The sequence below is a fragment of the Mus caroli genome, chromosome 10 (genome assembly GCF_900094665.2).
Source record: "Mus caroli chromosome 10, CAROLI_EIJ_v1.1, whole genome shotgun sequence".
NCBI lineage: Eukaryota > Metazoa > Chordata > Mammalia > Rodentia > Muridae > Mus > Mus caroli.
In genome coordinates this window covers 44,087,976-44,100,921 of record NC_034579.1, presented here as the reverse complement: position 1 = coordinate 44,100,921, position 12,946 = coordinate 44,087,976, and positions in this window count along the sequence as shown.

Below are 12,946 nucleotides of genomic sequence, written 5' to 3'. Positions count from 1 at the left end.
CTCAGGATGATATTTTTAAGTTCTTCCATTTGCCTGAGAATTTCATGAAGTCATTGTTTTTAATAGCTGAGTAGTATTCCATTGTGTAAATGTGCCACATTTTCTTTTTTCTTTTAAATTTTTATTAGATATTTTCTTCATTTACATATCAAATGCTATTGCCAAAGCCCGCTATACCCTCCCCCTGTCCTGCTCCCCAACCTACCCATTCCTGCTTCCTGGCCCTGGCATTACCCTGTACTGGGGCATATGATCTTGGCAAGACCAAAGGTCTCTCCTCCCATTGATGGCCAACTAGGCCATCTTTTGATACATATGCAGCTAGAGTCAAGAGCTCTGGGGTACTGGTTAGTTCATATTATTGTTCCTCCTATAGGGTTGCAGACCCCTTTAGCTCCTTGGGTACTTTCTCTAGCTCCTTCATTAGGGGGCCCGTGTTCCATCCAATAGATAACTGTGAACATCCACTTCTGTGTTTGCTAGGCCCCGGCATAGTCTCACAGGAAACAGCTATATCAGGGTCCTGTCTGCAAAATCTTTATGGAATGTGCAATAGTGTCTGGGTTTGGTAGTTGTATATGGAATGAATCCCAGGGGAGGGGGCAGTCTCTGCATGGTCCTTCCTTTTGTCTCAGCTCTAAACTTTGTCTCTGTAATTACTTCCATGGGTATTTTGTTCCCAATTCTAAGAAGGAGTGAAGTATCCACACTTTGGCCTTCCTTCTCTTGAGTTTCATGTGTTTTGTGAATTGTATCTTGGATATTCTAAGTTTCTGGGCTAATACCTGGTTATCAGTGAGTGCATATCATGTGTGTTCTTTTGTGATTGGGTTACATCACTCAGGATAATATCCTCCAGATACATCCATTTGCCTAATAATTTCATAAATTCATTGTTTTAATAGCTGAGTGGTACTCCATTGTGTAAATGTACCACATTTTCTGTATCCATTCCTCTGCTGAGGGACATCTGGGTTGTTTCCAGCTTCTGACTATTATAAATATGGTTGCTATTAACATAGTGGATCATGTGTCCTTATTAATGTTGGAGCATCTTCTGAGTATATGTCCAGGAGTGATATATCTGGGTCCTCAGATTGTACTATGCTCAGTTTTTTGAGTAACCGCCAGACTGATTTCCAGAGTACCAGCTCAAATTCCACCAGCAAGCTTAAGTGTTCTTAATTTAAACTGAGCATAAATGAAGAAAGTCTTTGTGATTTGATATGAGAAATATTCATTTTCTATCAAGTAACATTCTCCAGTACATAATTTCTAAAACTCCACATGGCTCTGATTTAGGCAGTATAAAAATCTACATTCTGAAGCTTCAAATAAACTAATATTTTTCTGGTAAATTGATGCTTCCATTTTTGTATTTGAAAATATTCTTTCATATCAGCAAATTATCAAGGTAAAATGTTTGAACTTGTGGTTTCTGGTGAAAAATTATTGGTAAAATAAATGTTCACACATATAAACTTTAAATTATTGTTTATGTGACATTTTTATCACTTCAAAACATTTTGCCATGTAAAATAATGATCATATTTATAGTAGCATCTTTTGTATGTGAGTGGAATTTTATGAGATATTTACTTGGGTATAGATTGTGATATAAAAAATTAAATTTTGTAGGATTTTCACTACACACAGTATTAGATAATAAAACAGACAAGTTTTGTTTTATATTCAGGTGAATTTCACAGTTAACTGTTTTGTAAATTATATGATGATTATCATTTTGCCAATGTGATAAGAATTATATTTCTTATTCAAGATTATAACATGTTTTTGTATAATTACATAGATCCAGAATAGCTAATTGGAAATTATTCTAAGATCCCATCTGATAATTACAATATCTAGATAAAGAGAGAATGTGTGCATACCTACATGTTATATTTTGATGTTATGGAAGTTTGTACACATTAAGATTATGCTATTTGAATAAGAAACCTAATGATGAGATGATAACAAAAGCTTATTGAGGTAATTTTTATTTTCTTCACCACATATTAAACAACATTATATGCTTTTTAGATATTAATGTGGTGATGAAATGGTATTTTTCCACAGCCTCTCATGCATGAGTTATAGATTTATAGCTCAGAGGAATCAGTGTTTTTAGAATTTCGCGCTATAATTTCTTTTTATTTCTTTGGAATGTTGCTTTTGAAAGATATTCATCTGTATTTTATTCTCAGAAGTCTGAGAATAAAAAAAAATCTAATTTTATTTTTGGTGTTTAGATAAAAATTACAGCAAAATATGCATAGATTTGGTTTTCATTTCTTTCCTCCTTCTCCTCCTACCAAGTGTGACTAAATATTGAAGGAGTGTGTTCTTTCATTTTGAAATTGAAAATGCCATATAATCAGTCTCTCCTCAAAAGGAAGGCATACATAAATGCATGAAGGAATATAATCCTGACATAAGTGCTTAGGACAGGCAAAACTAGCTTGGAGAAAACACTTCCTCCAAGTGCTAATTATGACCTAACAATATATATAAAACCCCTTGGAAAATCCCATATAGAAAACAGTGGTCTTCTAATTTCCTTGTTTGTGATTCCAAATATGGCTTTACCTATTTGCATAATAATCAGATTTTCAGTCTACCCCTAGAAATCTACTCATGTTATCTCTCCTCATTATCAGTTATATTGTGTTATTTTCCCTGTTCTTAGTGCTTTATTATATCCAAGAAGATATTAACATTTTTACTTTAACTTATTGAAAAAGTTTATTTGATTAAATCTCTTACAATTCTTTCTAGAAAAAGTAGTGTCTATGCATATAATAGAATCTTACTTAATGCCAAAAGTAACTAGTAGCATACAAACATGAGGATCTCACTTACTATAGAAGTGAAAGTAGATTTTATTTGATAATGGTGAAGGAAAAGTAACTCTGAATTGGTTTTGTCAGTAAAGAAGATCCAACTGACATGAATGAGGTTAATGTCATATGTTCAGTCATTAATTCATTCTTATTCATAAGGCATAGTCAGACACTGTTGGGAAATGGTAGCAACATGTGATACTTGTAATATTGTTTTAGGTCTGGCTTTTCCCATCTTTCAGTCTTCCATTATCAGCTGGTCTGTTATGACATGGACATTGGAAACTTCTAATTTAAGATACTGAATACCTATGATATATTCTTCATGAAAAGATATACTTAACCTATTTTAACTATAAAAATAAAACTAACTTAAATATTAAGGTTTTAATATTTATTAGAAATTTATAATTTTAAATACTATGGAGTTATGAGGGACAGCCCATTATCTCCCATATACCTTTTCTAAGTAGTGGTATAATAAAATATTACAGCACAACATCAGAAAATATATGTATAGTGGTGATACAGAACACTCAAAAAAGTTATAAACTTTTGAAGCTTTCTCAGTATTTACAAAAAAACAAAGGCATCATTTTAGACTTTTTCTAACATAATTTATCTTGTATCTGAAAGCAGATACCATAATGATATGTTCCTAATTGTTGCTATCTTAGCATCTGCTCCTGTTGCTGTGTTAAAATATGTTGACAATAGAAATGTATGGTAGGAAGGTTTTTTTCAGGCCTACAGTTCATGGTTACAGTCTAACAGTTTACCATGGCAGGAAAATGAAGTCTGCAGGAACAGGAAACAGCACCCATTTTCAGGAGGCTGAGAACACTGAATGTATGATGCTCTCTGCTATTTTTCTCCATTTATACAGTTTATTTCTTTTCCAGGCAATGGAGTCATCTACACTATTTAGGTTTCCTACCTGATTAAATTAATCATGGTAATTCCTTACAGGAATGCTACTATATTAAACTTTCTCCATCACTTGATTAATCGGTGTAAGACTGATTTTTGAAACCCAAACTTCATCCAGGCTATGAAGCAAAAATCACTGAGGTATACACTTATCCCTTACAGCTAAAAATTATTTTTTTTTTCTATTTGGGCACCCCCAGCGTTAAAGGTACGCAAGTCAATTAACCTTCTTATTTCAGATCTTTCTTTGGATTTAAGTGTCATGAACAGTCTTGAAAAGATATAGCCTCTCAGAAGTCATCTTTTTACTGACTCATTGGTTCATCAATTCATTTTTTATTTTGAATAATTATTTCCATAAATTATTTTGTTAAAGACTTGTGTCTATGATGTGAATAAGTTCATTTTTAGTTACAAATCACTAGTTAAATGATAATTTACTCATCTGGCCCATATTTTTGCACTTAAATATAAAGTGTTGAGAATCCAATGTTTACTAAGATAAAACCAAGAATTCACATTTACACCTTAAACATCAAGGAGAAGGAATAGTCAAGATCATGGCCTTTTCCTTTTAGAGTTTAAGTATCTGGTTACTCTAAGGTTTCCAGTAAAAAATTGGTCCAATGAACTACCTATTATATGGGGCTTGGAGGAGAGCTCTAAAGAATATGCACTTCCCATGGGTAATAGCAGCCATGTTTAGAAGATTTTTTGTTGTTGTTGTTTGTTTGTTTTAATTTATACTTTTACTTTTTGAAAATCTCACACAAGTACTATATTTATTTTATTTCTAGCCTTCACTCCCCTTCCTTCAACTCCTTGCTGTGTGCACATATGCACACATGTATATGTTATATATATATGTGTGTGTATATGATTTTATATAAACTTAATGTAAACTTAGTGAATCCATTTAATGTTATGTACCTATATTTATGGCTGAGCAGTCACCAATTGGAGATATTCAGCTTATTAAAGTTCTTAAATTACTTTATTTAATTTAATTAATTTTTATACTTTAATAATATTTATTTTACAAATATGTGTGTCCTTGTATTTGGGGCATAGATATTTTAACTGATATGTCATCTTCGCGTTGTTTTTTTTTTTTTAACCCCCTTTGGTGAGTGTGAAGGGTCTTTACCCTTTTTTTTAAATTAATTTTCATTGAAAGACTATTTGGTAGATATTAGGATGGCTATCCCAGACTGCTTCTTGGGTCAATTTGCTTGGAAAATTTTTCTTCTAGCTCTTAACTTGGAGATAATGCCTAGATTTGATGTCAAGATGTTTTTCTTTTATGCAACAGAATGATGGACCCTGATTTCACATTTATTTTGTTTGTCTTTTTACAGGAGATTGCGTCCATTGTTGTTAAAGGTTATTAATGACCTATGACTGTAAGTTCTTGTTACTTTGATGTTGGTGGTTGGCAGGTGTGTTTTTTTTTTTTCTTATGTCTATTTGTGTTTCCCCTTGTATGATTTGGCTGGTATGTAATATTTTCCTGTTTTTACAGAAATATTTAACCTTCTTGGGTTGGAGCTTTCCTTCTATTACTTTCTGTAGAGCTAGAATTGTGGATAAATACTGTTTAATTTTAGTTTTGTCATGGAATATCTTCTTGTCTCCATCTATGGTGATTGAAAGTTTTGCTGATTGTAGTAATCTGGGCTGATATCTGTGGTCTCTTTCAGTCTGCAAAATTCTCTGTTCAGAAGTCAATTGTAACCTGATAGGTCTGCCTTTATATAGGAATTGACCATTTTCCATTGCAATTTTCAATGTTCTTTGATTTGTACATTTATTGTTTTGATTATTATGTGGCTGGAGGATTTTCTTTTCTTGTCCAATTTATTTGGTGTTCTGTAAGCTTCTTATACATTTATAAGCATCTCATTATTTAAGTTAGGATAATTTTCTCTGATTTTGTTGAAGGTTCTGGGCCTTTTAGCTAGGAATCTTTTCCTTCTTCTATTGCTATGAGTCTTAGTTTTGTCCTTTTCATAGGTCCTTTATATCCTGGATGTTTTGTGTCAGGAAATTTTTAGGTTTAACACCTTCTCATCCTGATATACCATTTTTTTTCCACAGTATTTTCTATGATTGAGATTCTTTCTTACATCACATATAGTCTTTTAGTGATGCTTACAATTGTAGTTGCTGTTGATTTACCTAGATTATCCGTTTCCAGGATTTCCATAATGCATGTCTCTGTGTGCATGTGTGTTTGTGTGTATTGCTGCTTTCTTTCTAATTTTCAGGATGTGAACAATTTTATTCATTTCTTTCAACTATTTAACTGCATTTTTGTGATTTTTTTATTTATAGGATTTATTAATTATCTTTTAAAAGGCCTCTATCATCTTCATAAGATTGAATTTAAGTCATTTTCTATGTGCTTGCTCATCTATGTTAGATTATCCAGTGCTTGCTCTAGCAGGGTAGATGGACTCTGTTAGTGTTATATTGCCCTCGGGGTTGATTGTTTTTATGCTGGCCTATAGCTATTTGTATTTTTGGGTTATTATATGTTTAGATTATTTTTTCTTATTTTTTATTACTTAAACTCATCTTATACATCAAACATATTAATAATGTCAAGTATTTTGAGAATGAAATAATATATAAGAAATTTGTTCAACTGTTATATGTATATCCTTTTATACCCTAAAAATAACATTAAAGAACATTTAATATGATTCATAACTGAGGATCCTATATCTAATGTTGAATACTAAATTGATTCACAACATACAAAATATTCTTCGGGAGTTAAGCATAGTAAAAGGGCATAAAAATGCCAGGCACGGTGGCACACACCTTTAATCCCAGCACTCGGGAGGCAGAGGCAAGCAGATTTTTGAGTTCGAGGCCAGCCTGGTATACAAAGTAAGTTCCAGGACAGCCATAGTGATACAGAGAAATCCTGTCTCAAACAAACAAACAAACAAACAAAACAAAAAAAAGGGCATAAATATTAAAAATGAATTTTTAGGAAATATATTCAAAAGCCCTTATATGATACCACCTAACATAGTGAGAGAGTATTTAAAATGCATTATATATCTGTGTACATTGTCTAACTATAAGTTTACTTAAAAAAGATTATCAGTGTTTCTAAGAGAGAAATTACTTTATCAGTAAGTATATTTTAAGTTTTTCAAAATAGCAAAAACTCTTTAGAGTTAAACATTAAGAAAATGCTAATTTCTAGCACAGTGAGAGAAGTTATCAATAATATTTCCATGATGTTTATAGAACATGATTTTATTATTTTCAACTGTTAATATTCAACAAATAGAGCATGGTTCAGTTTCTATGTGTATATGTGCTTTCCGTTGTTTTTGTTGATATATAAGAACAGGCTTAGTTTGTGGTGATCTGATAGGATGCATAGGATTATTTTAATCTTCTTGAATTTGTTGAGGCCTGTTTTGTAACTGATTAAATGGTCTGTTTTGGAGAAGGTACCATGAGGTGCTGAGAAGAAGGTATATTCTTTTGCTTTAGGATGAAATGTTCTATAAATATCTTTTAGATTGATTTGATTAATAACTTATTAGTTTCAGTGTGTCTCTCTTTAGTTTCTGTTTTCATGATCTGTCCATTGCTGAGAGTAGTGTGTTGAAGTCTCCCACTATTATTGTATGAGGTACGATGTGTGTTTTGAGCTTTAGTAAAGTTTCTTTTATGAATGTGGGTGACCTTAGGTTTGGAGCATAAATGTTCAGAAATGAAAGTTCATCTTAGTTGATTTTTCCTTTGACCAGTATGAAGTGACCTTCCTTATATTTTTTGAAACTTTTGGTTGAAAGTTGATTTTATTCAACATTAGAATGGCTGATCCAGCTTATTCCTTGTGACTATTTCCTTGGAACACTGTTTTCCAAACTAAACTCTGAGGTGGTGTCTGTGTTTGTCACTGAGGTACATTTCCTGTATGTAACAAAATGCTTGCTCTGTTTCCAAATAGAGTCCATTAGTCTACATCTTTTTATTGGAGAATTGAGTCCATTGATATTAAGAGATATTAAAAAAAAAGAGATTGTTAGTTTCTGTTATTTTTGTTGTTAGGGATGTATTGTTAGAGATGGAATTATGTTTGTGTGGCAATCTTCTTTTGGGTTTGTTGAAAGATTACTTTCTTGCTTTTTTTCTAGAGTATAGTTTTCCTCCTTGTGTTGGTGTTTTCCATCTATTATCATTTGTAGGACTGGATTCATGGAAAGATATTGTGTAAATTTGTTTTGGTCATGGAATATCTTCTATTCTTCATCTATGATAATTGAGTTTTGCTGGATATAGTAGCCTGGACTGACATTTGTGTTTTCTTATGGTCTGTTTGACATCTGCCCAGAATCTTCTAGATTTCATAGTCTCCGGTAAGAAGTCTGATATAATTCTGATAGGTCTGCCTTTGTATGTTACTTCACATTTTTCCCTTACTGCTTTTAATACTTTTTCTTTGTTTAGTGTATTTGGTATTTTGATTATTATGTGACTGGGGGAATTTTTCTGGGTCAGTCTGTTTGGAGTTTTGTAGGTTTCTTGTAAATTTATGGGCATCTCTTTAGTTTAGCCAAGTTTTCTTCTATAATTGTGTTGAAGATGTTTACTGGCCCTTTAAGTTGAGAATCCTCACTCTCTTCTATACCTATTACCCTTAGGATTCATCTTCTCATTGTGTCTTGTATTTCCTAGATGCTTTAGGTTAGGAGCTTTTTGCTTTTGGCATTTTCTTTGACTGCTGTGTCAATGTTTTCTATGGTATCTTCTTCCCCCGAGATTCTGTCTTCTATTTCTTATATTCCGTTGGTGATGCTTGCATCTGTGACTACTGATCTCTTTTCTAGATTTTGTAACTCCAAGGTTGTTTTTCTTTTTGATTTCCTTATTGCTTCTATTTCAATTTTTAGGTCCTGGATGGTTTTGTTCAATTCCTTCACCTGTTTGGTTGTGCTTTCCTATAATATTTTAAGGGATGTGTGTGTGTGTGTGTGTGTTTCTTCTTTAAGGACGCCTAGCTGTTTACCTATGTTGTCCTGTATTTCTTTAAGAGAGTTATTTATGTCCTTCTTAAAGTACTCTATCACCATCATGAGAAGTTACTTTTGGTCTGAATCTTGCTTTCCTGCTGTGATGGTGTATCCCAGACTTGTTATGGTAGGAGAGTTGGGTTCTAATGATGACAAGTAACCATGATTTGTTTTGTTTATATTCTTATGCTTGTATCCTGCCATCTGATTATCCCAAGTGCTAACTGCCCTCTATATATCTGACTGAAGGCTGTCCTTCCTGTGATCCTGGTTGTGTCAGAACTCCTCAGAGTATAAATGTCTCTGTGACCATGTGATTCTAGGATCCTGGGATCCTGAGATCCTGGGTGTGTCAGAAATCCTGGGAGTTAAGCTGCCTCTGGGACCCTGAGATCCTGGGATCCTGTGGACCTGGTCAGGTTAGAACACTTGGGAGTGGAGCTTCCTCTGGGTGTTTTGGGACTGGCTGCAGAGTTCATGCCCAAGGTCTGCTTAGGGCACCAGCCTAGAGTAGAAGGAACCCATGCAACTGATCAGGTGGAGTCCCTGGTTGCCTGGGTTCCACTAGTCCCAGTTTCTTCAGGTGTTGGGGCAGATTTTGTGTCCTCCTCACCTCTGATTCTATGAGCAACTACTTTTTTCATTACTTGGGATTTTTATGTCATGGATTTTAATCACATTCACAACCTTAATTGCTCCAGGATTAACCCTTAACTTCTTAGCTGCACAACTTTGTGTTCCTTTTTAAAGTCAAAGATTTTCATTGTGTTAACCAAATACTCTTGAATGTGGGCTCCTCTTGGGAGCAATGTTAACATAGCAAGAGTCATATCCATAACAAAAATTGATTCTTCCTCTTCTAGCATCTATCAGTTTCTAGTAGATCCTCAATTAGAAGTTGGACTCTAGCCAGGCGTGGTGGCGTACGCCTTTAATCCCAGCACTCGGGAGGCAGAGGCAGGTGGATTTCTGAGTTCGAGGTCAGCCTGGTCTACAAAGTGAGTTCCAGGACAGCCAGGGCTACACAGAGAAACCCTGTCTCGAAAAACCAAAAAAAAAAGAAGTTGGACTCTATGTGCAGTTCCCCACTCCATACTGTACTTTGTCTGCTTGAACTTGTACAGTTTATTCATGATGCCAAAAACACTGAATTGTTATGTGCAACTAATCTTATGTCCCAGAAAACGCTTTTCTTGTACCCATACACCACCTCTGCTCTTCCATTCTTTTCACTCCCTCTTACATGTAGTTTCCTGAGCATTGTGAAAGAGTGTGATATCTATATCTCATTTAGGGATGAACACTAAATTTTCTTACTCTCTGTATGTTGAAGAGTTGTGAGTTCACTGTCATTTGTTATCTATGGCAAGAAGAAACTTCTCTGATGAAAGCTGAGACATTCACTTATTATATATAGCAATAAATTATTAGGAGTTGTTTAATACTATATTCATTTAGCAAAATAATACTTTCTCATGGGACCTATAACCTATATTCTCTCAGATATTTCACCTTGAGAATCTTACCAGTTATGGGTATCATTACCTTCAATATGACTTACATACATTAGAAAGTAACTGGTTACTTCCATAATAAGTATATCATTGTGGGGCCAATGGACATAACCTACCAGGCCAATCTTTATTGTAGATTAAAAATAACACAACTGGATAAGACTGATTATCACTTTTTTTTTCTGTACTATGCATAGCAACTTGAAAGCTAGTTACTAAGGGTGAAATTTCCCTGTCAGTACAAACTTAATTTTTTTTTTGAGTTAAGTCATGATATCTTCAATAATAGGTGACCTGTCCAGCAGGTCCAGTTATTCGAGGGTCTCGAGGGGACCTTCTCCTAAGAACCAAATGGGGGGAGAGAAAGACGGACACCAAGTGCAGGAATGACACAGGAAGCAGTCTGAGTAGCATCAAGGTGTCACTCTATTCAGCAAGGCTCAAGGCTTAAATGCAAAAGTAAAAGGAGAAGTACTTCTCAGCAGGAGGGATGGGGCAGTGGAAAAAGAGGAAGTACTTCTCAACAGGAGGGATGGGGCAGCAGAAATTTTTCTTTTGGCAACTACACAGGGAAGCAGGAACTTGGTAGTATCAGGGTACATCTTGTGGTCAGGACATCAGGAGCTGACTTAGGGCTGGAACAATCTGTGGTTGTTCTCAGAGCGGTGCGTTGGTGGCCCACTTTTGACCCCCTTTTCTTCTCGGGGGGAGAGGCCCAATTCAGAGATCAAGACGATTGTGTTGTCTTAACAGCTCCCAACAAATAGGGTCTTTACATGAATATCTGGAGGATAACCAAGGGTAATGATCACAGCCCATCAGGGATATGTGTGTTTAGTGGTGTAGCTGATTTAAAGTTGCCGTGTAGAGAACTCCAGAAAATTCATTGTTTCATCAAGCTGCACTCGTTTGTGATTAGACCTTTATTTTTCCATTGGTACTTTCCCTGGAGTGAGGACACATTTGTTCACATCTTCTCACAAAAAAGTTCACACAATTTGTGACAATGAATTGTTGAATAACATGTAATAGAAATACAAATGGAAATACAGTTGTATGTGACAAATTATAACTTACTATTAATATTCATGATAATAAAGGCTGTACCAACAGACTTTTTTGCCACTATTGGAATCCAATTTTAATTCATCATACTCAGGAGAATTCTAGAAGAAGAAATTCATATATCATATGGCCAATTACCAGAAGCTTTTAAGAGATTGTACAATCTCTATGTTCTTATGAAATCTATTTCTATCTCTGCTTGAAGCTTTTGAAACATTTGTCTTCTAAAAATTGCAAGTATATTGAGGTATTACTTGGTGGTTTTTAGGGCAAATGTATTAAGTTTGGTTTAAAACTTTATGCTATCTGGAAAGCATTGTTTCTTCTACTTATTCCAACCTCCCTAAAGCCTTTTATTTATTTATATTTTATTTGGTGATAAAGAAAATATATAGTGGACCTTATATCTTATAACTTAACTTACAGAATAAAATTAAGTTAAAATAAATTAAAGGAGTGTATTTTAAAAGATGTAATTTGTATTGTATTTTTCTGTCTGTCACTTGACCACAAATCAATTATTTTTCAGTGCCTTTATCTTGAGTTAACATCAAAAAGGGAGAAAGTACTGAGAAGCAAAACATTTGCTTCTAAAATATTAGAAATATTCTTTATCAAAATTAATATTTTAATTTTTATTTTAATGTATGTGTGGGTTTTTTTCTGCATGTGTGTCTATACCACTTTTATTCCTGCTTCACTAAAAAGTTAGAGGGAAATTGGATCGCTTGGTCTGAAGTTATACACTAACAAATGCTATCATAGTGGTGCTGTGAATTGAACCAAGGTGCTCTAGAAAAACAACAATATTCTTAACCAATGAACCATCTCTCTAGCCTGCAATATACTTGAGAAGATGTAATCCAATAAACCTTCTAAGTTCAGCCTGATATTGTTCATTCCAAAGGTCAAGTTTGACATTCTTTGTAAACCCGACTGTAGGTTACAGAGGTGTAGAATTCGTAGAGAAATACATCCAAAATAATCATATTTAATCTTTCTATAAGACTTATTTAGTATATGATATGTGTTCTTATTTTTTTTTCCTTTTGGTTTCTTCTTTGAGAAATTGATATTTGGGAATGTATTATTTAATTTGCACTGATTTTGAACTCTGGTTTTTCTGAGGGTGATGTATATAGAACTCCAATTTATTGTGCTGAAAATACACTTGAGTTGATTTTAATTTTATTAATTTTTTGATAATTGTTTTGTGACCTAACACACCATTTTTCCTAGGAAAGGTTCCATATGCACTCAAGTATGAAGCAATTTTAGTAATGCTAGTGATAACTATTTTGTTTATATCTTGAGGTTCATTCAGTCTATAGTTTCATCTCCACTATTTCCTTACTTATTTTCTGTCTGAATGTTCTAGCCATCTTTTAAATAAGCTAAAGTCTATTAATTTTGCATTGATTTTTATGTCTTGAATTGTCTTTCTGATTGCTTTATATTCACCATGTTTATATTTTATGCACACATGTATCAGTGGCTTTATGTGGAAATATGTACACATTTTTATATATTATCTATCCCGAGCTTTTGTCCC